Source organism: Arachis ipaensis, chromosome B10 (genome assembly GCF_059453495.1).
Source record: "Arachis ipaensis isolate K30076 ecotype BB chromosome B10, ASM5945349v1, whole genome shotgun sequence".
In the NCBI taxonomy this organism is placed as follows: domain Eukaryota; kingdom Viridiplantae; phylum Streptophyta; class Magnoliopsida; order Fabales; family Fabaceae; genus Arachis; species Arachis ipaensis.
In genome coordinates, this window is record NC_142435.1 from 110,140,280 (window position 1) to 110,167,010 (window position 26,731).

Genomic DNA, 26,731 nt, shown 5'->3' on the forward strand with positions numbered 1-26,731 from the left:
TATTTTTTTATATTTTTTTTATTTTTTTCGAAAATAAGAATAATAAAAACTAAAAGGTTAAAATTAAAATAAAGTTACCTAATCTGAGCAACAAGATGAACCGTCAGTTGTCCAAACTCGAACAATCCCCGGCAACGGCGCCAAAGACTTGGTGCACGAAATCGTGATCGTTCCTTCCTTGGTAACGGCGCTAAAAACTAAATACGCAATACAGAGACTTAATTCAGTCTCAGTCTCTGTCTCCCAGTCTCAGTCTCTCAATCTTAGTCTCCTTTCCAAACGCAGCCAAAGAGACATGATACAACATAATTTCATGAGGCAAAAATCGAAACAATAGTGAGTGACTAACCTTTTCAGCAATAGGCAAAGATAGATTAAAAGGGATTGGACCTCCCCACCCCCACCAGTCAACAGAGGATTAAAATAAGAAGTTGAAAGGATCAGGCCCTGCTTATCAGGATGTGGCTCGAGCCTGAGAAAAAGAAGGCCAAAAAACAACAAAACAGTAGGAATAATTAGTTAGAATATAATTGTTTTGTGATCTCTGGTGCACGACATCGTGATCGTTCCTTCCTTGGTAACGGCGCTAAAAACTAAATATGCACGTTCATGATTTTAGTTCTTTTTTCACAATTTCGATACAACTAACCAGCAAGTGCACTGGGTCGTCCAAGTAATAAACCTTACGTGAGTAAGGGTCGATCCCACGGAGATTGTCGGCTTGAAGCAAACTATGGTCACCTTGTAAATCTCAGTCAGGCGGATTCAAATGGTTGTAGAGTTTTAATAATTAAAAGATAAATAAAACATAAACTAGGATAGAGATACTTATGTAATTCATTGGTGAGAATTTCAGATAAGCGTATAGAGATGCTTTCGTTCCTCTGAACCTCTGCTTTCCTGCTGTCTTCGTCCAATCATTCCTACTCCCTTCCATGGCAAGCTTTATGTAGGGCATCACCGTTGTCAATGGCTACATCCCATCCTCTCTATGAAAATGGTCCAATGCGCTGTCACTGCATGGCTAATCATCTGTCGGTTCTCGATCATACTGGAATAGGATTTACTATCCTTTTGCGTCTGTCACTACGCCCAGCACTCGCGAGTTTGAAGCTCGTCACAGCCATCCCTTCCCAGATCCTACTCGGAATACCACAGACAAGGTTTAGACTTTTCGGATCTCAAGAATGGCCATCCATGGGTTCTAACTTATACCACGAAGATTCTAATATCTCGGACTCGGTCTCCTGTATTAGATATCCAAGAGATACCCATTCAATCTAAGGTAGAACGGAAGTGGTTGTCAGGCACGCGTTCATAAGTTGGGAATGATGATGATTGTCACGATCATCACATTCACATTGAAGTGTGAATGAATATCTTAGAAGCGGAATAAGTTTGTATTGAATAGAAAAATAGTAGTACTTTGCATTAATCCATGAGGAACAGTAGAGCTCCACACCTTAATCTATGGTGTGTAGAAACTCTACCGTTGAAAATACATAAGTGATGAAGGTTCAGGCATGGCCGAATGGCCAGCCCCCAAACATGATCTAAAGATAAAACTAAAGATGTAAATACAATAGTAAAAAGTCCTATTTATACTAAACTAGTTACTAGGGTTTACAGAGATAAGTAAATGATGCAGAAATCTACTTCTGGGGCCCACTTAGTGTGTGCTTGGGCTGAGCATTGAGCTTTACACGTGTAGAGGCTTCTCTTGGAGTTGAACGCCAGTTTGTAACCTGTTTTTGGCGTTTAACTCCACTTTGCAACCTGTTTCTGGCGTTTAACTCCAGAATGCAGCATGGAACTGGCGTTGAATGCCAGTTTGCGTCGTCTAAACTCAAGCAAAGTATAAACTATTATATATTGCTGGAAAGCCCGGGATGTCTACTTTCCAACGCAATTGAGAGCACACCATTTGGAGTTCTGTAGCTCCAGAAAATTCACTTTGAGTGCAGAAAGGTCAGAATCCAACAGCATCTGCAGTCCTTCTTCAACCTCTGAATCTGATTTTTGCTCAAGTCCCTCAATTCCAACCAGACAATACCTGAAATCACAAAAAAACACACAAACTCATAGTAAAGTGCAAAAATGTGAATTTTATTTAAAAACTAATAAAAATATATTAAAAACTAACTAAATTATACTGAAAACTATGTAAAAACAATGCCAAAAAGCGTATAAATTATCCGCTCATCAATCTCTACGAGCAGATATTGCCCTTTTAATGAATAATGCTTTCGAATGTTGCCAGAATGTTGACCTAGAAATGAGACAACAGCTACAACAAAGCATACCCACGAAGTTTATGAAACTTATAACCATATAGAAAAAATCAAACCACAAGCTCTTGCCACTATGCTAGATATCAAACCAAGGAACTTCTTATAATTTCTTAAAAAACATTTTCTGGTGGAGGGATGGTCATAAGAACCAAGCTAAGCCATAGATTCAGACACACGAGAATGATCATTTCCCTTGAAGCATTCGACACCATCATAGTCACATCCTGCAACTCTCAAAAATACCTCCTCTAAGGTTGTGACTGATATACCATAGCTTTCAATATCAAGACTGTCTTCATTACCACTACCACTTATTTCCATGTTCAAAAGTGGTTTTTTCATGCAACCTTCAATTTCCCTAAACATCCTCTCAAAAGCTGAAGAAGATGCCAACGAAAGCCTAAAGGAAATCTCAGTTCCCACTAGCATATGCATATCCAGTGAGGCAGGATTAAATAAATGGAATCAATCATCATAACGTCATTCAAAACAAATTTAAAAACAATGTATGAAGAGGAAGTGTTTTTTAATTGAGTTTGAACTTAATTATCCATAACCAAAGCACTGTTTATATGAAATCCAACATAAAACCAACTTCCTTACCATTTTTTCCTTTTGGCTTTTATGTATTTCAAATGATATAGACAATTAACTCCTTAATAAAATTAACTATTAAAAACAATGAAAGAAAGAGGAAACCAGGTTCAATCTTACATCATGTATGGTTTGCATTTAATCTGTGATGCTACCAGAGCTGGGAAGGAGCTATTCAACCTATTTTATGTAAGTTTTTTACATTTACCTTTGTTACACCTCAGCTCTCCACTTTCGGTGGTTTTGGCTGAAAAAGAATGACAGATATTTCAAGCAAACTTTTTCATCTTTGCACAACATATGGTATTGAGTGGTTTTTCCGTACCTAAATATTCTAGTAGTGCATTATTTTGGGGAATTTTCGTGCCTAGATATGCAAAAATATGAGCATATCCTGTTACATGGCTAATATCTAAAGTTAGGACGTATGTGGTATTCTTTTCCTAAGACAGATCTGGGTTCCCTGTAATATGAACCACAGCTCAATCTCTAAGGTTAGACTTATGTTTTAAATTTTTCTATCTCCTTTCTGAGATTTCTTATCCTCTTCCTTTCATACTCTCTTCTTTCACTGCATTAGGTTTCTTTCCTTTTACTCTAAAGCTAAAATCCAATCTAAAATATATCGTCATGAAAGTATATCGTCATGTTATCACTAGCTATAGAAGTAGTAGGAACTGAATGAAAGGACAAGAATTAAAGAAAAATGAAAAACTAAAATACATAAATAAATAGAGCATTTTAGCCATGAAATATCAGCACCTGCCAGTTTTGTAGAAGAAGTTTTTAGGATAGAACAAACCTTTACGAGAGTTAGAGTATAACCAACTCCATAATGATGCTTCAAGAAAAGTGAGCTATCAAAAAATACTACAAATAAGAGGAGGAAAAAATGCATAATAAAATCATGATACCTAGATGTGCATTTAAAAGTTAAACTAAATTCCCACCAGTCTTGCCACTAGAAATCAAGTCATCAGAGGTAAATAACAAAAAAACTGGAAATTCTGAAAGTAATTGCACATAAAGTTTAATGAATTGCATTATGTTTTTATAGGTTTTAGTGTAAAATTCACATTTTTGGATTCTACTTTGAGTTTGTATATTTTTATGCAATTTTAGGTATTTTCTGGCTGAAATTGAGGAGCTGGAGCAAAAGTCTGATTCAGAGACAGAGAAAGTGTTGCATAAGCTGTTAGGATCTGACCTCCTTGCACTCGAAAGTGCTTTTCTGGATCTATAGATATTCAAATGGAGCGTTCTCAATGGCTATAGAAAGCTAACATCCAGGGCTTTCCAGAAATATATAATAGTCCATACTTTGCTTCAGAATTAAAGGCCCAAAAATGGCGTTCAATGCTAGCCATCTGCCCTATTCTGGCGTCCAACGCCCAAAGAAGAAGAGACCAGCGTCCAACGCCCAAAAAGGACCCCCTAGCCAACGTTCAATGCGCTAGAGGCCTCCTAGCATGTGGATCTCAATCAAGCTCAGCCCAAACACTCACCAAGTGGGTCCCGGAAGTGGATTTTAGCACTAAAAGACTGTTTTACCCTTCCTATGTAATCGTTAGTCATTAGTTTAGTATTTAAAGGATATTTTACATCATCTAAAGAGACCTTTGACACTTTACACGTTTTTCATCTTGTATTTTCTATCAGTATGAGTCTCTAAACCTCCTAGGTTAAGGCTAGGAGCTCTGCTGAGTTTTATGGATTAATAAAAGTACTACTGTTCTATTCTCAACTCATGTTTGATTCTATTCTAAGATGTATCTTCGTTCTTCATCCTTATGAATGCGTTGAACCGGAACAAGGTTATCTCATTCTACATGGGTTCGGAGTGAGTCTTTTATCGGACAACAATGAACCACTAGCTTGATTATACATCTCTTAGATGGCTAATCCACGACTTCATTGGGGACTTCTTAAGACACCAGTTCAGCCGAGGCACGGGGAGATTAGTGTCTTTGTGGTAGATGCTAGAACCAAAGGCGCAACATTCTCTAATTCAGAAGATTCGACCTTATCTGTGGTGTTTTGAGTAGGATCACTAAGGAGAATGGACTATAGGAGCTTCACCCTTAATCAGACTGGATCCGTACTAACCCTGGGGTTTAGATCTGGAGGACCATTGGTGACCTCTCAAGAAAGGCGTTGATCACATACAGCCTGCCATAGAAGAAATCATTCATAGTTGGAGTAGACAGTAAGATCGGAGTAATCCAGAAGAACAAAGCATCTCTGAAGTCTTAGCTATCTTCTTATCACTGGTTTCACTCAAATTAAGTAATTTCATTCCTATTTTACTTTTATGCATTTAAACAAACAAACAACTTTTCTATTCACCTGACTAAAATCCACAAGATAACCACAGCTTTCTTCAAATCACAATCCTCGTGGGATCGATCATGACTCACTCAGGTATTACTTGGACGACCCAGTGCACTTGCTAGTTCAGCTGTACAGAGTGTGGGAATCCGTGCACCACGGGTGCACATGCATGCGTGTGTACACCATGAGGGATAGTAGAAAAAGAAACTAAACTAGTTGAGAAAGGAAAGTACAAAGTCGATAAAGGCATTCAACAAAATATATACATATATACACAACTTAATGTTCATATATAAATTTCACCATTGATCCTCATATTTCATTTCAATCATTAGCTTTCAAGTGAACGGTATAATTGTAGAAAGTGAGAACGAAATTAAACCTTCCACAGCATTTCAGAGAACCATTGGCCATGATAGCTATCCGTTCACCTAGTTCATCTCCTTCATCTATTGAATGAGTTGTTAGTAATATTGTCATGCCCTTCTTAAATTTTTTTATTAACTGCCATGTCATTTTATGCATTGAGTATGGATCCATTCCACTGGTAGGTTCAGCAAGGGTTATAACCTGCCAGGTAAGACCAAGGGGTTCCAGTTTTGTTCAACATATGATTACAAAAATAAAACAAGTGTTTTTGATATGCATACTACCTTACTATTCCCTATCAATGCAATTCCAAGAGACAATTTCCTCTTCATGCCACCAAAAAGAGCTCTCACAACACTGTTAATTTTATCAGCCAGGCCCACCTGGTCATGCAATAGCAGTTATTTAGAATCCCGTATTGGTTCATAATTGAACAGAATAAAGGGCTAAAAAACAAAAATTTAGGGACAAGAGACGCAGGGCAATGTCTACATTGCAAAAGGTTAATCAAAACATGATCACAAACTCCTGAGCAATTTGTGTCAATTTAAAATACAACTAAAAACAAGTCCCACGGCAACCCTATAACTTTCAATATTGGGCATACGACACCCAAATTCCCAGAATGTTATTGCAGAACGTAAAATATTTGGAAGAAACATTCTTTTGTCTCCTAACTATCCACCTTTGACTCTATATTTATCATAGTTGGAGACTTTTTATGACAAAAAAAAAAGGAATTGTTAATATCACCAAACTCACCTCATCGGCCATATAGGTAACAACAACAAGTTTTTAGCGCGGTTGCCAGGGATTGTTCGAGTTTGGACAACTAACGGATTATTTTGTTGCTTAGATTAGGTATTGTCTTTAATTTTGTTTAAGTCTTTTATTTTCTTTTTAAAAAAAAAATCCGAAAATTTTTCAAAAAAAAAAAATTTTTCTTTTCTTTGTTTAATCTTTGTTTTTGGTTTGACTCTTTTGTTTTTGTTCTAATTGAGTTTTTCAAAGTTCTTGAGTCCTTCTTCTTAAAATTTTCAAAAATAGTGTCTTTTGTTTGAATCTTGTGTCAATCTTTAAGTTTGGTGTCTTTTTGAGTATTTTTCTTTAAAAATTGTCTAAAGTAGTGTTGGTTTTCAAAATTTTTAAGTTTGGTGTCCTTTAAATGTTCTTGTTTTCTTTATATTATTTGAGTTTAGTTCTTGGTGTTCTTCTTCATCTTCAAAGTGTTCTTGTCTTTCTTTTTGTTTTGATCTTAAAATTTTTAAGCTTGGTGTCGCTTTGTGCTTTTCTCATTGAATTTTCGAAACTAGGTGTCTTAGATCTAAAAAATTTTTAACATTGGTGTCTTTTGGTTGTTTTTTTCTTTCTTCATTAATTAAAAAAATAAAAAAATATATTTTCTATCTTTTTACCTTATTTTTCAAAATTTTCAAAAAAATTTTAAATTTTAATTTCAAAATCATTATCTTATCTTATCTTAATTTCAAATTTCAAATTTTAAAATCTTTTCTTTTAAAATTTTATTCTTAACTATCATATCTTTCTTTTAAAATTTAAATTTCAAATAATTTTGAATTAAAAACTATCTTTCCAAATTTGATTTCAAATCTTTTTTAATTTAAAACTTAACTTTTCTTAACTTCCTTATCTTATCTTTCTCTTCTCAAAATTCAAAATCAAATCTTTTTCAAAATCAAGTTTCAAATCTTATCTCTTTCAAATCTTTTTCAAAACTTTTTAATTTCTTATCTTATCTTTTTAAATTTCAAATCTTAAATTCAAATATTTTCTAATCTTCTATCTTATTTTAATTTCAAATTTTCCTTAATTAGTTACTTGTTTTCTCTTTCTTCTTTTTCAAAACTTCCTAACTAATTCCTCTCTCTTCTATTTTCGAAAATTCTTATTCTATTTGTCTCTCTTCTTTTTCGAAATTCATCAATTAATGTTCAAATATTTTTAGTTCATTAACCTTAATTTTCGAATTCAACAAATAATAAAAACAAAAATATTTTAATTCTAGTTTCACTTCTAATTTTCGAATTCTTCTCCTTCTATAACCGAATTCTTTCTTCCTCTTCTTCTATCATCATTCTTCTTCACATCTCACAAGGAGTCATCTGTTATTGAACATAGAGTTTCCATTCTTCTCCTTTCTTGTTTTTTTTCTTGTTTATGACTAGGAACAGAGACAAAGGACCTCTCTTTGATCTTGATCCTGAACCTGAGAAGACACTAAGGAGGCGCCTACAACAAGTTAGAGCACAACACTCCGGAGGGAACCTTACAGATTTATTCGAACAAGAAACAAGAAATACAGGCATGGCAGACAATGCTAATGGTGAAGAAGAAGCAAGAAAGGTTCTTGGAGCCTATACTGCACCCAATTCTGATTTCTATGGGCGCAACATATCCATCCCGGCTATCAATGTCACCAACTTTGAGCTGAAACCTCAACTGGTGACCTTAGTTCAACAAAACTGCCAGTACCATGGACTTCCACAGGAATATCCAAATAAATTCCTATCTGACTTCTTGCAGATATGTGACACAGTCAAGACCAATGGAGTGAGTCATGAGGTCTATAAACTTATGCTCTTTCCTTTTGCTGTAAGAGACAGAGCTAGAGTGTGATTAGATTCTCAACCTAAAGAGAGTCTTGACACATGGGAGAATGTGGTCAATGCATTCTTGACCAAATTCTTTCCACCTCAAAAGTTGAGCAGACTTAGGGTGGAACTTCAAACCTTCAGACAAAAAGAGGGTGAATCCCTCTATGAAGCTTGGGAGAGGTACAAGCAACTTATCAGAAGATGCCCTCCCAACATGGTCTCAGACTGGACCACACTAGACATCTTCTATGATAGGCTTTCTGAGATATCTAAGATGTCAGTGTATAACTCTACTGGTGGATCACTCCACTGGAAGAAAACGCCTGAAGAGGCAAGAGAACTCATTGACATGGTTGAAAACAACCAGTTTATGTACACTTCTGAAAGAAATCCTGTGAGTAATGGGTTATCTCAGAAGAAAGGAGTTCTTGAAATTGATACTCTGAATGCCATACTGGCTCAGAACAATATCTTGACCCAACAGGTCAACATGATCTCCCAGCATGTGACTAGACTGCAAGCTACAGCTGGCAGCACTCAAGAAGCTTCCTTTGAAGAAGAAGCTTATTATCCTGAACAACCCATGATAGAAGAGGTGAATTACGTGGAAAAATCCTATGGAAACACCTACAACCCTTCATGGAAGAACCATCCTAACCTTTCATGGAAGGATCAGTAGAAGCCTCAGTAAGGCTTCAATAATAATCAAGGTGGAAGAAACCAAAACAGGTTTAGTAACAGATCACCATTCCCACCTTCTCAGCAACAATCAGAGACTTCTAGGCAGAGCATCTCTGACTTAGACACCATAGTCTCTAATCTCTCTAAGACTACTCATAGTTTCATAACTGAAACTAGGTCCTTCATCAGGAATCTAGAGGCACAAGTTGGTCAGCTGAGCAAGAAAATTCCTGAGATTCTTCCTAACACTCTCCCAAGTAACACTGAAGTTAATCCAAGGGAAGAGTGCAAGGCCATCACTATACAAGTTAAGGCCAAAACTGAGGAGGAAGTGCAGGCGTTGAACACCAGTAAGGAAGCCCTTAGTGGGCGTTCAACGCCCAAGGATATGCCACTCCTGGCGTTGAACGCCAGTGAGGTACACCCTACTGGGCGTTCAACGCCCAAACCTACACCATTTCTGGCATTGAACGCTGGTAAGGAAAACCCTACTGGGCGTTCAATGCCCAAAACACCACAAGAGCTGGCGTTGAACATCAGTAAGGAAGACCTTACTAGACGTTTAACGCCCATTGAGGATGTCCCTACCCAAGAACTCAAGGAAACCAAGGGTCATATAGAGACCGTAGAGGTTTCACTAAATGCACTTCTGTAATTCATGAGTTCTGATGAACACTCATCCTCTGATGAGGATGAAAAAACTAGGGAAGAGTAATTTGCTCGATACCTAGGAGCTCTCATGAAGCTAAATTCCAAGCTATTCGGAACTGAGACACTAGAGGAGGAACCTCCAGGCCTGACCAAGGAGCTAAATGCCTTGGCTCAGTAGAGGCTACCTCAAAATCTTCCGGATCCCGGATGCTTCTTGATTCCTTGTACCCAGAGGCACCATTACTTTTGAAAAAGCTCTATGTGACCTAGGTTCAAGCATTAACCTCATGCCCCTCTCTGTAATGGAGAAGTTGGGAATCTTTGAGGTACAAGCTGTAAATATCTCATTAGAGATGGTAGACAAATTAATGAAGAAAGCATATAGTTTAGTGGAGGATGTCTTGGTGAAGGTTGAGAAGTAATACATCCCTAAAAACTTTATCATTTTAGACACTGGGGAAGAAGAGGATGACTCTGTTAACCTTGGCTGACCATTTCTAGCCACTGCCAATGCTATCATTGATATGGCAAAGGGAGATTTGTATCTACAATTGTGGGAAGACCGCATCTTATTTAAGATGCCTCACCCCAACTCTCCCTCTGAGAAAAGAGAGATAATTGTGCGACACCTAGTGTTCCAACCCTCTCTTTCAGTGCAGAGCTTTACTGAGCCCCCAGACACTAATTCTAAGTTTGATGTTGGGCAGCCACCAACAAGCACTGAGAACAAAGGTACTAAGAAGAAAGTACCTAAAGGTTGGAGGGACAAGAAGGTCCCCACTGAAGGCCTTTCACCTGGCATGAGGGTTGTCTTCAGCAAGAAACCAGTCATACTACATACAGTGAGTCGTATCCTGTCTCTAGAGCATGTGGAGCTCATTCATGAAAAGACAGGAAGAAAGTTCACTGTAAGGAGCAAAATTCTAAGCCCTTATCAATCTCCGTAAGGAGCTAACCGTCAAGCTAGTGACGTTAAAGAAGCGCTTATTGGGAGACAACCCAATCATAATTATTGACGTTTTTTTCTTTAAATTTGTTTTTCCTAGTTATTTTTTGTAGGTCTATGATCATGTGCATTAGTGAGAACAGAGACAGCAACAATCAGAAGTAGAAACAGAATACCCTGGAGAAGAGACCTTGCTGGCGTTAAACGCCAGTCAAGGGAGCCAGAGTGGGCGTTCAGTGCCCTTTGGGGAGCAACAAGCTGGCATTGAACACCAGCCAGGGAGCAGTAGCTGGGCGTTCAATGCCCAAGGAAGCAGAAGACCTGACGTTGAACGCCAGGAAGGAGATCCCTCCTGTGCGTTCAACGCCACAAATGGGAGGCAAGCTGGCGTTGAACGCCAGCTATGGAGCAGCAGTTGGGCGTTCAACGCCCATAAAAAAGGCAGGGAATTCAATTGTCTTCGCCTCTCAAGACCAGTGGGTCCCACAGTATCTCTACCTACCCCACTTCTTCCCTCGTTTTTTTCACACTTCCCCATACACTCTTCCCTATAAATCCTAGCCCAATCACATCCATATCACTTCCCCAAAACCATCATAACTCCCACCAACCCCCACCCACTTCAAAATCAAATTTTCCTCCCATTTACCCTACCCATGACTGAACCCTAACCTAACCCACTCCTATAAATACCCCCTATTACTAACCCTTCATACACATACTTCATACACTCTAAGCCCCCTTGGTCAAATTGCCTCTCTCCCTCCATCTCCATCTATTTTCTTATTTTACTACTCCATTCTTCTCTTTTATTTATTTTTGCTTGAGGACGAACAAAGCTTTTAAGTTTGGTGTGGAAAAAGCGTTGCTTTTTACTTTTCATTACCACTTATGGCACCCAAGGTTGGAGAACTGATAAACCTCTATTTCATGGTTTATCTTGTGCTTAATTGAGTGGTTTTTATCAATTCTTTACCCACTTATTCATACTATTCGCATGTTTTACATTTTCCTTCCTGATTTTGTGCTATGACTGAAAACATGCTTCTTTGATCTTATATTTGCTTATTATTTCCTCTCTTATTACCATTAGATGCCTTGATATGTGTGTTAAGTGTTTCCAGAGATTATAGGGCAGGAATGGCTCTGAGGATGGAAAGGAAGCATGCAAAAGTGGAAGGAATACAAGAAGTTGGAGAAACTGCTAAGCTGTCCAGCCTGACCTTTTCGCACTCAAACAGCTATAACTTTAGCTACAAAGGACCAAACGATGCGGTTCTAGTTGCGTTGGAAAGCTAACGTCCGGGGCTTCGATTTGATATATAATTTGCCATAGCTGCCCCAACGCCAGGCGACACGAACGCATGGATCACACGGATGCGTGACCTGGCAGGAAAGCAATCCGTGCGGCCGCATGGACAACGCCTCCGCCTCACTTACCCGCGACATGAACGTAACAGAAATCACAGGGGGCGATTTCTGGGCTGCTTTTGACCCAGTTTTCAGCCCAGAACACATAGATTAGAGGCTATAAAGTGGGAGAATGCATCCATTCATGGAGGAGCTCGCCAATTTTCACTTTCCATGATTTAGATTTAAGTTTTGAGAGGGGTTCTCTCCTCTCTCTTTAGGATTAGGATTTAGATTTAGGATTTTTTTATTCACTTTCAGGATTATCTCTTTGATCAGGTTCAATGTTCCTTTTATTTTCTTTTTCAAGTTAATTTATGAATTCTCCTATGTTCCAGATTATTTGAATTAATGCTATTTGAGGTATTTCAGTTTAATATTGATTTCTTTTATTTATGCTATTATTGCTTTTACTCTGAAGACATTTTTATTCCAGTAGAATTTATTTTTCCCCTTTTGGTCTTGGTTAAGAAATCAGTAACTCAGGAGTTATCAAACTCAAACGTGATTGATAATTGTTATCTTTGTTAATTGAATTGAACTTCCATAATCCCAATCTTTTCTTAGGAAATAAATAGGATTCGAAGATCAAACCAATTAATCCCTTGACCTTCCTTTATCTTAGTAAAGGTTAACAAAGTGGAATTAAGATTCAACCATCATCATCATTGATAAGGATAGCTAGGATAGGACCTCTAATTTCTCATACCTTACCAAAAGTTTGCTTTACAGGTATTTGTCTATTTTTAATTGCCATTTAATTTACTCGTCATTAAATTACTTGTTCCTCATTCTCGAAACCCCAATTTTACAATCCCCATAACCAATAATAAGAACATACTTCCCTGCAGTTCCTTGAGAAGACGACCCGAGGTTTGAATACTTCGGTTATCAATTTATTTAAGGGGTTTGTTACTTGTGACAACCAAAACGTTTGCACGAAAGGGATTTTTGTTGGTTTAGAAACTATATCTACAACGTGACTGTTTTTATGACATTCTTTACTGGCAAAAATCTCTAACGTCAAGAACCCTCTAGAAAGAGGAAAGGAAAGGCCATAGCCGCCACCTCTGAATCTTGAGAGATGGAAAGATTCATCACCAAAGCCCACCAAGACCACTTCTATGAAGTAGTGGCAGAGAAGAAGGTGATCCCTGAGGTCCCTTTTAGGCTTAAGAAGAATGAGTATCCGGAAATCCGAAGAGAAATCCAGAGAATAGGTTGGGAAGTCCTAACCAACTCCATCCAAGAGGTTGGGATCTTAATGGTGCAAGAGTTCTATGCTAATGCATGGGTCACAAAAAATCATGACATTAGTGTGAACCCAAATCCCAAGAATTGGAGCACCATCATCCGAGGGAGAATCTTGGACTTTAGTCCGAAAAGTGTGAGGTTGGCGTTCAACTTGCCTCTAATGCAAGGAGACCCATATCCTTACACTAGAAGAGTCAATTTTAATCAAAGGCTGGATCAAGTGCTCTTAGACATCTGTGTGGAAGGAGCATAGTGGAAAAGGGATTCCCAAGGCAAGCCTACTCAACTAAGAATGCTTGACCTCAAGCCTGTAGCTAGAGGATGGTTGGAATTCATCCAACGCTCTATCATCCCTACTAGCAATCGGTCAGAAGTGACCATTGACAGAGCCATCATGATTCACTGCATCATGATTGGGAGTGAGGTAGAAGTACATGAGGTGATACCTCAAGAATTGTATAAGATAGCTGAAAAGCTTTCCACCAAAGTAAGGTTGGCATTCCCTCACCTCATTTGTCACCTATGAAATTCAGCTGGGATTGTCATAGAGGGAGATATCTTCATTGAGGAGGACAAGCCCATCACTAAAAAAGGATGGAGCAAACTAGAGAGCATGCACATGAGCCTGTGCAACCGCCTTAGCATGAGATCCCTGAGATGCCTCAAGGAATTCAATTTCCTCCTCAAGGCTGTTGGGACCAATTGTATAATTCTATTGGAGAATTGAAAAAAGAATTGAGAGATACATGAATTTCGAGTTCTATAATAAGAATAGTCAATTATTTTTTATGTGGTGGCATTGTTTTTGTTTTCTGAATGTATGAATAAACAGTGCATATTTGAAATTGAAATTAAGAATGATGGCTATTAAAAGAATGATGAAAAAAGGAGAAGTATTATTGGTAATATGAAATATCCAAAAATTAAGTCTTGAAGCAAGAAAAAACAGTAGAAAGAAAATATATATATTCATATGCGAAAAAAAAACAAAGCAGAAAAAGCCAATAGCTCTTTAAACCAAAAGGCAAGAGCAAAAAGCCAATAAACCCTTTAAACCAAAAGGCAAGGGTAAAAGGATCCAAAGCTTTGAGCATCAATGGTTAGGAGGGCCTAAAAGAAATAAATCTTGGCCTAAGCGGCTCAACCAAGCTGTCCCTAACTATATGCTTGTGGTGTGAAGGTGTTAAGTAAAAAGCTTGAGACTGAGCAGTTAAAGTCGTGATCCAAAGCAAAAAGAGTGTGCTTAAGAACTCTGGACATCTCTATCTGGGAATTCTAGCAAATCTGAATCACAATCCGAAAGGGTTCACCCAGTTAAGTGTTTGTGGCATTTATGTATCTGGTGGTAATACTGGAAAACAAAGTGTTTAGGGCCATGACCAAGACTCTGAAAAGCTGTGTTCAAGAATTAAAAAGAACAAAATTAGTTAGGAGAGTCAATAATATCATCTGGATTTTAAGTTTCTAAAGAGGCCTATGTAAGACCCTAAATTTTTGAAAATTAAATAATTAACTATTTATAAGTTATTATATTATATTATATTGAGATATAATTTTTAAGAAAATTATTTTCAACAAAAATAATTAAATAGAATTTTATGATTATTGAAGTTTAATTTAATTATTACTTATTTTATTAAATTTAAATTATCTATCAAAAATATTTTGATTAGAAAAATATTAAATTAATTATTATTATTATTATTATTATTATTATTATTATTATTATTATTATTATTATTATTATTATTATTATTATTATTATTAAAGTTATAAAAAAAAAAAGAAAGAAGGAAAGAAAGGATGGAAGAAGTTGGCCGAAGCCTTAAGGTAATTGAAACAAAGATAGCCAAATGTGGCATATATACATGTATATATATATGATAATGACACCTATTAGCCTCCAATATTTTCATTTCCTTCATTCATAACCACCGAATGAACTTGCAAAAAAAATAAGAAAGGAACTGAGCGTGTGAGAGAGAGAGACCGAACCTTGCAAGAGAGAACCGTGACTCCACCAAGAATTTTCGGCTTTGATTTCTTGCGATCCGTAACTCCAATAAAAAATCTAATCTGATAAAAGTGTTCGTACCCTTCTCCTCTACACTTTGGCGTTATTTTTGTCCGGTAGACGTTGACGGTGACGTAGCTCCCCTACCCCTTGAGTTCGACCAACTGGAGTTCTAGGAGGCACAAACGATTCCAAACGTTTTCTTCTTCGGCAACTCGGTCAAAAGGCTTCTCCGGAGCTTCTGTGATTTTACCTTCGTACGGAGGTAGGATTTTGGTAATTTATCATCGGTTAAATTGGTGTTGGATAAGTGAATTGATGTTATGATTGATTGTTGATTGAATTTGACTGAATTTATGTTGAATTTTTGTGATATATTGATATTTGTGATTAGTTTGGGTTTGATCAGTTTAAATGCAGCCAAGAATTGAATTATTTTGATGAATTCGCGCTGAAATGTTGTTGGTGATCAAGTAGAATTGGTAAAATTTGATGATGGCATTGAGATTTAATAAGAAATGAATTGATGAATTGATAACATGATTTAAGACATGAAAATGGTTTGATTTTGAAGGCGGTTTGATTTTTAATTGGTTTGATTTTATAAATATTTTGATATTAAAAATGATTTTGATTTATTGGAAATGATTTGAAAGAGTTTGAGAAATAGTTAGGATAGGACCCGAGATGGGTGGCAAAGTCCAAGTTTTAGGAGAGGTACTGCCAAAGTTTTTTTATAAAATTTAAGACTTTGTTTGAAATATTATTTAGAAAAAGATTGGATTTGAGAAGCTATATTGTTTGATTTATTAAGAAAATACTTATGTTTCAAGTTTAATTCATTTAAGAAAAGTATATGTTTTGAGTTCAATTTATTTTGGAAAGAATTATTTTACGAATTTAAATTATTTAAAAAAAATTATGTTTTAAGGTTGATTTAAATATGAAAAGAGCTTATGTTTTGAATTTGACTTAAGAATTTCATTCGGAAGAGTTAGTGAAGTTTAAAAGTAATTGAATGATTTCATTTTGCAACATCTTGAAAAAAGTTAAAGAATTAGTTTTAAGGATGAAATTGGGATTGGTTTTGGTTTTGAAATTGGTTCGAAACTTCTAATTTGTATGATTTGATTTTGATTTGATTTAGAAACTTTATTTGATTAAATTCAGTTTAAGAAAACAATGATTGGTAAGGATTTATAATGAACTCAAGAAAATGAGATTGGTTGTCGCTCCCCTAAAGTCTAGAGGCTTTACTGACAGGTTTAACTAATAAATAGTTTTCCTTTCTCTTTTGAAAGAAAGAATGAAAAGAAAAGGAGAGAAACAGAGATAATTATGTATCTGCTGAAAACGAGCAGAGATGTGGTGGTGAGTCCACCGAGTTTTGCTTCTAGAGATACATCGGCCAATCTAGGGAATGGTCGCACCTGTAAGACACAGGTTGCTTACAGAGGTTATCGCTACATACATTGGCTAGAGAGAGCCTCACCTGTAAGACAGAGGTTGCTTACAGAGGTTATGTTTGCATACATCGGCTCAAGAGAGTCACACCTATAAGACAGAGGTTGCTTACAAAGGTTATGACACTGGAAACCAAACTCAGACAAAGGTTGCTGAGTTGCGTCGGGAGCGGGTCGAAACCGACAAATGAGCTCATTACCTGTACTAGGGATAGACATGCATCATACCTGTTTGCGCATATTTGTTTGTGAGTGTAATTTTCTGTGATTGTGGGTATGCTAAATGACTGTTTGAATTCTGTGTTCTTTAATTGTTGAATTAGATGGTACCTTGTTGACTGTTATTGCTGACAAAGTATATATAGAATGAATTTAACTCCTAACCCCGACCCTACTAAGAACTCCCCAGTTCTTACCCCCTATCTCCACCCCTTTCAGCTACAGGTGCGAAGGCTTATTGCGAAGCTGCGGGAGTACAGAAGAATATGTTTACGAGTTGAGTTGTTAGAAGTTATTTTTCCCTCGCCTTGTTAGTTAGAGTTTTACTCAGAGGGGTAGGTTCTATAATTGCTTTGTATGTAACACTACAACGCATTATTAATATTAAGTATGTGAATATGTGTTGTTTGTACTTGTTGGAAAAGTTATAGTTTTAGTAAAACCATCGATAGACTTACGCTTAAAGGCTCAATATTAAATATATAATAAAAGGAATTAGGTTAGTAACGCCTTACTTTTGGTACGATCATGATGTGCTAAAAGTTAGGGTGTTACAGCCAACACTTCTGAGTTTCAATGGATAGTGAGATGCCAAACCTATTCAGAAGCAAAAAGCTACTAAGTCCCGCTCATCTAATTGAAACTGACATTTATTGAAAACTCTGAGATTTATTATCTTACTCTTCTTTTTATCCTATTTTGTTTTTAGTTTCTTGGGGACAAGCAACAGTTTAAGTTTGGTGTTGTGATGAACGGATATTTTATATGCTTTTTGGCATCATTTTCATATAGTTTTTAGCATGTTTTGTTTAAGTTTCATTATGTTTTCGTAGATTTTAGTGTAAAACTCACATTTTTGAATTCTACTTTCAGTTTGTGAGTTTTTAAGCAATTTCAGGTATTTTCTAGCTGAAATTGAGGAGTTGGAGCAAAAGTCTGATTTAGAGACAGAGAAAGTGCTGCAGATGTTGTTAGGATCTGACCTCCTTGCACTCAAAAGAGTTTTTTTGGAGCTACAGAACTCCAAATGGAACATTCTTAACGGTTATGTAAAGCTAACATCCAGAGCGTTCTTTGATTCAGAATTGAAGGCCCAAAACTATCGTTCAACGCCACCCATTTGCCCTATTTTGGCGTCCAACGCCCAAAGGAGAAGAGACCAGCGTCCAACGCCCAAAAAGGACCCCCTAGCCAACGTTCAACGCGCTAGAGGCCTCCTAGCATGTGGATCTCAATCAAGCTCAGCCCAAACACTCACCAAGTGGGTCCCGGAAGTGGATTTTAGCACTAAAAGACTGTTTTACCCTTCTTATGTAATCGTTAGTCATTAGTTTAGTATTTAAAGGATATTTTACATCATCTAAAGAGACCTTTGACACTTTACACGTTTTTCATCTTGTATTTTCTATCAGTATGAGTCTCTAAACCTCCTAGGTTAAGGCTAGGAGCTCTGCTGAGTTTTATGGATTAATAAAAGTACTACTGTTCTATTCTCAACTCGTGTTTGATTTTATTCTAAGATGTATCTTCGTTCTTCATCCTTATGAATCCGTTGAACCGGCACAATGTTATCTCATTCTATATGGGTTTGGAGTGAGTCTTTCATTGGACAACAATGAACCACTAGCTTGATTATACATCTCTTAGACGGCTAATCCACGACTTCGTTGGGGACTTCTCGAGACACCAGTTCAGCCGAGGCACGGGGAGATTAGTGTCTTTGTGGTAGAGTCTAGAACCAAAGGTGCAACATTCTCTGATTCAAAAGATTCGACCTTGTCTGTGGCGTTTTGAGTAGGATCACTAAGGAGAATGGACTACAGGAGCTTCACCTTCAATCAGACTGGATCCGCACTATCCTTGGGGTTCAGATCTGGATGACCATTGGCAACCTCTCAAGAAAGGCGTTGATCACATACAGCCTGCCATAGAAGAAATTATTCACAGTTGGAGTAGACAGTGAGACCGGAGTAATCCAGAAGAACAAAGCATCTCTGAAGTCTTAGCTATCTTCTTATCACTGGTTTCACTCAAATTAAGTAATTTCATTCCTATTTTACTTTTATGCATTTAAACAAACAAACAACTTTTCTATCCGCCTGACTAAGATCCACAAGATAACCACATCTTGCTTCAAATCACACTCCTCGTGGGATCGATCCTGACTCACTCAGGTATTACTTGGACGACCCAGTGCACTTGCTGGTTCAGCTGTATGGAGTGTGGAAATTCGTGCACCATGGGTGCACATGCATGCGTGTGTGCACCATGAGGGATAGTAGAAAAAGAAACTAAACTAGTTGAGAAAGGAAAGTACAAAGTGGATAAAGGCATTCAACAAAATATATACATATATACACAACTTAATGTTCATATATAAATTTTGCCATTGATCCTCATATTTCATTTCAATCATTAGCTTTCAAGTGAACGGTATAATTGTAGAAAGTGAGAACGAAATTAAACCTTCCACAACATTTCAGAGAACCATTGGCCATGGTAGCTATCCGTTCACCTAGTTCATCTGCTTCATCTATTGAATGAGTTGTTAGTAATATTGTACTGCCCTTCTTAAATATTTTTATTAACTGCGATGTCATTTTACGCATTGAGTATGGATCTATTCCGCTGGTAGGTTCAGCAAGGGTTATAACCTGCCAGGTAAGACCAAGGGGTTCCAGTTTTGTTCAATATATGATTACAAAAATAAAACAAGTGTTTTTGATATGCATACTACCTTACTATTCCCTATCAATGCAATTCCAAGAGACAATTTCCTCTTCATGCCACCAGAAAGAGCTCTCACAACACTGTTAATTTTATTAGCCAGACCCATCTGGTCATGCAATAGCAGTTATTTAGAATCCCGTATTGGTTCATAATTAAACAAAATAAAAGGCTAAAAAACAAAAATTTAGGGACAGGAGATGCAGGGCAATGTCTACCTTGCAAAAGGGTAATCAAAACATGATCACAAACTCCTGAGCAATTAAATATTGTGTCAATTTCAAATACAGCTAAAAACAAGTCCCACGGCAACCCTATAACTTTTAATATTGGGCATACAACATCCAAATTCCCAAAATGTTATTGTAGAATGTAAAACATTTGGAAGAAACATTCCTTTGTCTCCTAACCAGCCCCTTTGACTCTATATTTATCATAGTTGGAGACTTTTTGTGACAAAAGAAAAAAAGGAATTGTTAATATCACCAAACTCACCTCATCGGCCATATAGGTAACAACAGCCTCCAGTGAGTCCTCATCAACACCCTCTAATATAGCGAATATTTCTAAATGCTCTCTCACCTACATAAAGTCAATGTCCCACGAATTCAGCAGAATATGAGAGTATTAATATAAATAAATAAAGCTAAAAAAGTAAGCAATGCAACAATAATAAAAAATCAACTCTGGGTATATAGCTATGTTTAGATGATGATACTGATTAACATGGAAAAATTAGAAAAGAGAACAAGTACAAGAGAGAATTTAAAAAAAAAAGATAAAAATAAAAATAAAAAGGTGCTATGAGGAGTGATGAGAGGATGTCAAAGGGAGCCTTAATTCTCTAACTGCATAAATGTATAGCATTATGGCAGCTATATGTTCAAAATAGGGAAAAAAGCTATTATAAACTTATACATTCCCAATCTTCTTTATAGCCCAATCATCTCCATCTTTTAATTTTTCAAATGAACATAAACAAAAAGAAGGAATGGAAAAGGATAGTTTCATCCAGAAAATTAATATTGAAAAGTTTGAAAAAAAATATTCAACAAAACATGAAGACATTATTGTCAATCATGAGTTAGATCTCATGATCAATTTCAACATTCTTCTTATATCATATATCCGTGGTTACTGTTTTCTTTTTAACCCAAAGAAATGCTTACTCTATGCATATGACTGATACATTATCTGCTTTCTCAAGCTCTTCCAATTTTTCCTGCATAGTTTAAGAAAACACAGGAAATAAATTTAAAAGAAAAATGGATAGCAATAAACTTGGTAAGACATTCTGAAGGATAACAGATAATTTAGAATTTACAAAGATGTTTGCTTGCAACAAAATTAGATTCCACTTTCCTAGTAAGAAAATCAAAATTATAAGAAAGAAAGAAAGAACCTGAAGGAATTTGTATGTAATGATCGATGCGCTTGATTTCTGCAAGAATCCTATGTTTATCCATGAATTATAGAACCATTTTCAACAACACTTTAAGATGTAACTCGTTTGAATATGTCTGAAACCCTAAACTGCAAAAAAAAAAAAAAGAAAAAGAAATGAATACTTGAAAAAGTCAGCAAAAGAAAAAAACTCAATTATTGAAACTTGAAGCCCAATAGTGTTAATCCCACTTTGTAATAAATAACTAACAGTAGAAACAGTATGCATTTGGAGGAAAGTATGCAAGAACCTTTTCATTCTTTCAAGCGTGTGACATGCAACAGATTCCAACGCCATTCCACTTTTCCGATAGCAACTTCTCCAATCTCTATTTATTTCTACGGTGGCACGTTCTTGAATATCCTTGTTCTTCCCCATCGTGCTTCGTCCATCTCTGGGTCGCCCCTACTTCTCTGGACTTTCGAAATCTCCCTTCCCATTTAGTCTACAGCTATAATATCAACCTTACTAGTTGCCGGGATGCCCTCCGTTGCTCTCTACACCATGTGCTCATAGTCTCTGCTGCTAAACCTTCTTCTTCATCTGGGTTCACTCAGTTCTTTCTCCTTCGATACACGGCTTTCCCTTACTGCCATAGATGAAGAAATTTGCAACTTCCATCTCTATTTGGATGAATGGGACTGCTGATAAACCCATATTTTATGATATATTGTGTGCTTAATCTGAGTGATTTATTCAATCCTTCACCCACTTATTCATATTAATTGCATGGTTTTATTTCCCTTCCTTATTATATGATGTATGTGAAAAACATGTTTCCTATGCTTTAAAATTAATTATTTTAATTACCTTTATTTCCATTCGATGCCGTGATTAGTGTGTTGAGTAGTTTCAGATCTTCTAAGGTAGGAATGACTTAAAGAATGGAAAGGAAACATACAAAAATGGAAGAAAAGCATAAAACGGAGTTTGTGAAGAAACTGGCACCCACGCGATCGCATGGGCGACGCGGACGCATGCCAAGCGCGAAGAAGCAGCGACGCGGCCGCATGACTGACGCGACCGCGCGCCTTAAGCAGAACACATATGACGCGGTCGCATGACTGACGCGACTGCGTGATAAGAAAAACTCTGAATGACGCGACCGCGTGACCCACGCGGACGCGTGACAGAGGCCACGCACCAGAAATTGCAGAAAACGCTCCCAGCGAATTCTGAAGCCCTTTTTGGCCCAAATCCAAATCCAGAAGGCATAGACCAGAGGTTATGAAGTGGAAAATGCATCCATTCAAAGAGGAGTCACCACTTTAGTTTAGTTTTCATGATTTAGATTTAGTTTAGAGAGAGGTTCTCTCTTCTCTCTTCTCTCTTAGGATTAGGATTTATGATTTCTCTTAGTTTTAGGAGTGACTCTCGATCCCAGGTTCAATGTTCTTTTACTTTATATTTATCTCTTACTTTTAGATACTTTAATGCTTATATTAGTTATGTTGCCTATTTGGCCTATGCTACATTCATGTTACAGATTACTCTTTTGAATTAATGTTATTTGAGGTATTTCAGTTTAATATTGCTTTCTCTTATTTACATTATTGTTATTCCTAACTGAAGACATTTTTATTCCAGTAGATTTACTTTTCTCCTTTTGGTCTTGGTTAAGAAATCAGTAACTCAGGAGTTATCAAACTCAAACATGAATGATAATTGTTATCTTGTTAATTAAATGAACTTCAATAATCCCAATCTTTTCTTAGGAAATAAATAGGATTCGAAGATCAAACCAATTAATCCCTTGACCTTCCTTTATCTTAGTAAAGGTTAACAAAGTGGAATTAAGATTCAATTCTCATCATCATTGATAAGGATAGCTAGGATAGGACCTCTAATTTCTCATACCTTGCCAAAAGTTTATTTACAGTCATTTATTTATTTTACTTGCCATTTAAATTTACTTGTTCTTCATTTACTTTGTTTGCTAATTAAACTATTCACTCCTCATTCTCAAAACCCCAATTTACAATCTCCATAACCAATCATAAGAACATACTTCCCTGCAGTTCCTTAAGAAGATGACCCGAGGTTTGAATACTTCGATTATCAATTTATTTAGGGGTTTGTTACTTGTGACAACCAAAACGTTTGTATGAAAGGACTTTTGTTGGTTTAGAAGATATACTTGCAACGAGGATTTATCTGCAAATTTCTGGACCACGCAAAAGTTCCTCTCATCAACTGCCCAGCCGATCCTGGTGACTTGAAACATAATTTTCGGTTGGTGACATAAAGAGAAAAATGAGGAGGAAGAGGAGGTTCAGATGTGGGGGTGGTGGGGTGGTGAGATGATGAAAAAAATTAAGTTTCCTTTTTTTTGTTGCTTTTTAATTTTCAGTCACCAAACGTAAAACGGAGGAGAGCAATTTGATTTTGAGAATGGATTTATGTGGGAAAATCCCCGCTTCGGTGCACTGGAGGGAATACTGTGGAGCCTCGTTTACTGGACTGCTTAACCTTTTTATATATTAAATAGATATCCCCCCCCCACCTCCCGGGGTCTTGTGTGCTTCGTTGTTCTAATTTTTTCCACCACTCACAATGCATATAAAATAAAATCAATACAAATAAAATAATATTACCAAATAAAAATGGTAAGAACAGAAACAAATAAATTAAAATAGTTTTAATATAAAGTCTTACTAAAATAAAATAGCAAACGCTATCCATGTATGAAATTTAAAAAGTTTTAACTTAGACAAATTAATAAAACTCATAGAAGGAAGATAACAAATGTCTGCATTTTAATCCCCTTTTTTGGGTGACCAATTTCTTTGCAGCATCAACAGTGTTTTCTTTGGCCTTATTATAATTACTCAGCACCAAATCTAAGGCCAATCGCATGCGTGCAGTATCGTTCACTAGCTGCATGTAGCAAAATTAATAAATTAGTGAAGAGTTTATTTAATAAAGATACAATGTAAGCAAGTTTAATATGTTATGTACGAACCTGTATGATAAAGGAATTCCTGGCCTCAGCATATACTTGCCATCTTGCAACCCACATCCCAGAATTGCACCTGATTCATACGTATTAAATATTAGCTTCGCTTTTGGTAAAATGTTATTTGAATTTTGTTTAAATTCAGACAGAAACTTGTCTTACGAGTTTTCTTGTTGTGGAAGATTCTGTGGATAGTAAATCCAAAATTCACCGAGTTGGTATGCAATTTCATCCATATCCGACTTACCGTCTAATCTCTCATCAAGCAATTGTTCATGAATCATCCAGTCAGTAAAATTTGCCTACATTGACAGAAAATACAATTATACGTAACTATTGGTATGAATTAAATATGAGCTATTGGGAACAGAGTAAGAAGGAAGCATGAATAACTCACAAGTTGTCGAATCTGTCGCTCCCGTACGATTTTTCTTGATCTTTGTTGCATCGGATCTACACATATCAACTTCCTCTTCTTCACGTCGACACATAGTAAGCACCAGTGTTTATAGTTGTCCTGAATTGGTATATAAATCTAACATTTTCAACAAAACAAGGGTGTAATACATTAGCTATCTTTGACAACCGGCTAACATTAGACAAATATGCTGAATAGTCCATTACCACATTTAACGGTGTAGCAAAACGAAAGTGCTTATTCCTAAGAATTTTAACAATCAGGATAAATTGCAATTAAAATTGTTTGTTTTACTAAACTATACAGTAAATATTGACTTTATATGACTTACAGAGACTCTAGGCGGAAGAAACCATGTCTTTAGACCTCCGGAATGAGTTTTTTCCTCGTGTGTCATTGTGCATGCAACCATGGTTAATATCTACCAAGATAAAAAATAATAAATAAAATTAGTATCCGAGGTTTAAAAATAAAAAATAAAAAATTAAAGCACAATTTACAGTTTTACATTAGAATCTATATGTCGCATAGGCTTAAGTGCGTCAAATGCTCTTCCACAACCATCTACACCTTTGTGTACTACTATTTCCTCACTATTGTAAAAAAAAATAATAAATAATCTTGACACATGACGATATAAAATCAAAAATAATTATGGCATCAATATGTATATTGACAAGACACTTACTCGGGGAAGCCATCAGCATTATATAAATATATAGCTACCATTGCTTCTTCATTAATGAGCATTTCTTTAGGGATTTCAAAAGTCAACTGAAATATAAATAAATATGACATCATGGGCAATTTGTGTCATGCTGAACCAAATCCTAATTAAATAAATCTTACTTACTGGTATTGTCAGTGAACGCAACCTTTCAACTCCGCATTTGCCAACATCCAACTCAAACTATTTTCCATCATGCTTAGTTGCCTGCATATTAAATGTATACATTACAGTTCTATATTTTGAGAATTTTCAGGTTTTTTTATCACTTTTTTATTGTTCATATGTTACTATATTCACTTCCTATTAACCATGAAATTCGCAGTTGAAAAAGTTTAAAAAATACATAAAACATATATAACGAAAAATGTATTTCTTACACTATTGCCATTTGCTTCTTCACCTCCAGAAGTAGACATTACCCTGATTGAAGGAGGAGTTAATGCCTGGGCCAAATTCTGAATCTCTTGGCGTATCGTCATTTGGACCTCTTGTTTCACCATCAAAATCTTTGAATTCATGTATTCAGTTGAACACTGATACATAGGATCTGAGAGTAAATTGAAATGTTGACTGCTGACAAATAAATTGTCAAAGGAGGCTTGCGTGTTCCCCTTAAAAAGAGTTTGGCTGCAAAAGTATGAAATTAAATTATAGTTAATGGTTTCTTTTGTTCTAAACTGTCATAGAGGTTTCTGCTGGAAAGAAAATACAAAAAATAATTTATACCATAAAAAGAAGCTATTTAATTATTAATTAATTAACATAGTCCTGATATGTAAAAAATAAAACTAATAAAAGGATCTTAAAAAAATATGAGACAGTTGACCTTTATCGTTGTGAAATTTTATATTTGTTAATTGAAATATTTAGTCATGGTTAAATAATAAATTTATGAATAAAAAATTTTATTACAGTACAAATTCTAATCAATATGTAACTAACAAACCTATCCCAACGATTTACATACAAATCTATAAAACCCAATGCTCTAGCATGATTAATTGACATGTTGTAGTTTATTGGTATCAATTATTTCTTTAACAATAAGTATTGGAATGAAACATTTTATGTTTTTAGAAGAATAAAGAGATAGTTTGTTAATTTTTTTTTCAACATACCACCGTTTTATATATAATTAATAATTAAAAAATTTAATTAATTAATTATATTAATATAACATTATAAATAGTATTATACTTAAAAAATTAATGTATTAATTAATTAACTAATGTTATATGAGCTTTAAATGATGTATTTTTATCAAAATTAAATATTATGATAAATATAATATAATAAAATACATAATCTGTTACAAAAAATTTATCATAAAATAGAGTATTTTCATAAACGATTCATAAAAATTGTAATAAAAAAAATAATTACAATGTGATATAAATTAAAAATATTTTTAATGTATTCAAATATATTATTATTTATTTAAAAATTGGCTTATACTGTACACATATTATTTTTTAAAATAAATAAATCTAAAACATATAAATATTCTCAAAATTAATACAAAATACTCCTCTTGTTTTTAAATTATTGTAATTCAATGTTTTTTTATTTTTGAATTTTTTGGCCCATTATTTTTTGGATTAAATTCTGTATCTTCCTT

The 26,731-nt window shown here is 35.7% G+C and overlaps 1 non-coding gene and 1 pseudogene across 1 annotated transcript; both read right to left on the reverse strand.

Annotated features, from left to right (window-relative positions):
* Positions 1-229: 229 nt before the first annotated feature.
* On the reverse strand, positions 230-26,121 carry LOC148581294 (uncharacterized; annotated as a pseudogene).
* LOC148581295 (small nucleolar RNA R71) lies at positions 8,313-8,421 on the reverse strand. The gene has a single exon (XR_015896807.1). It is a non-coding gene; the product is annotated as a small nucleolar RNA R71 (small nucleolar RNA).
* Positions 26,122-26,731: the final 610 nt, after the last annotated feature.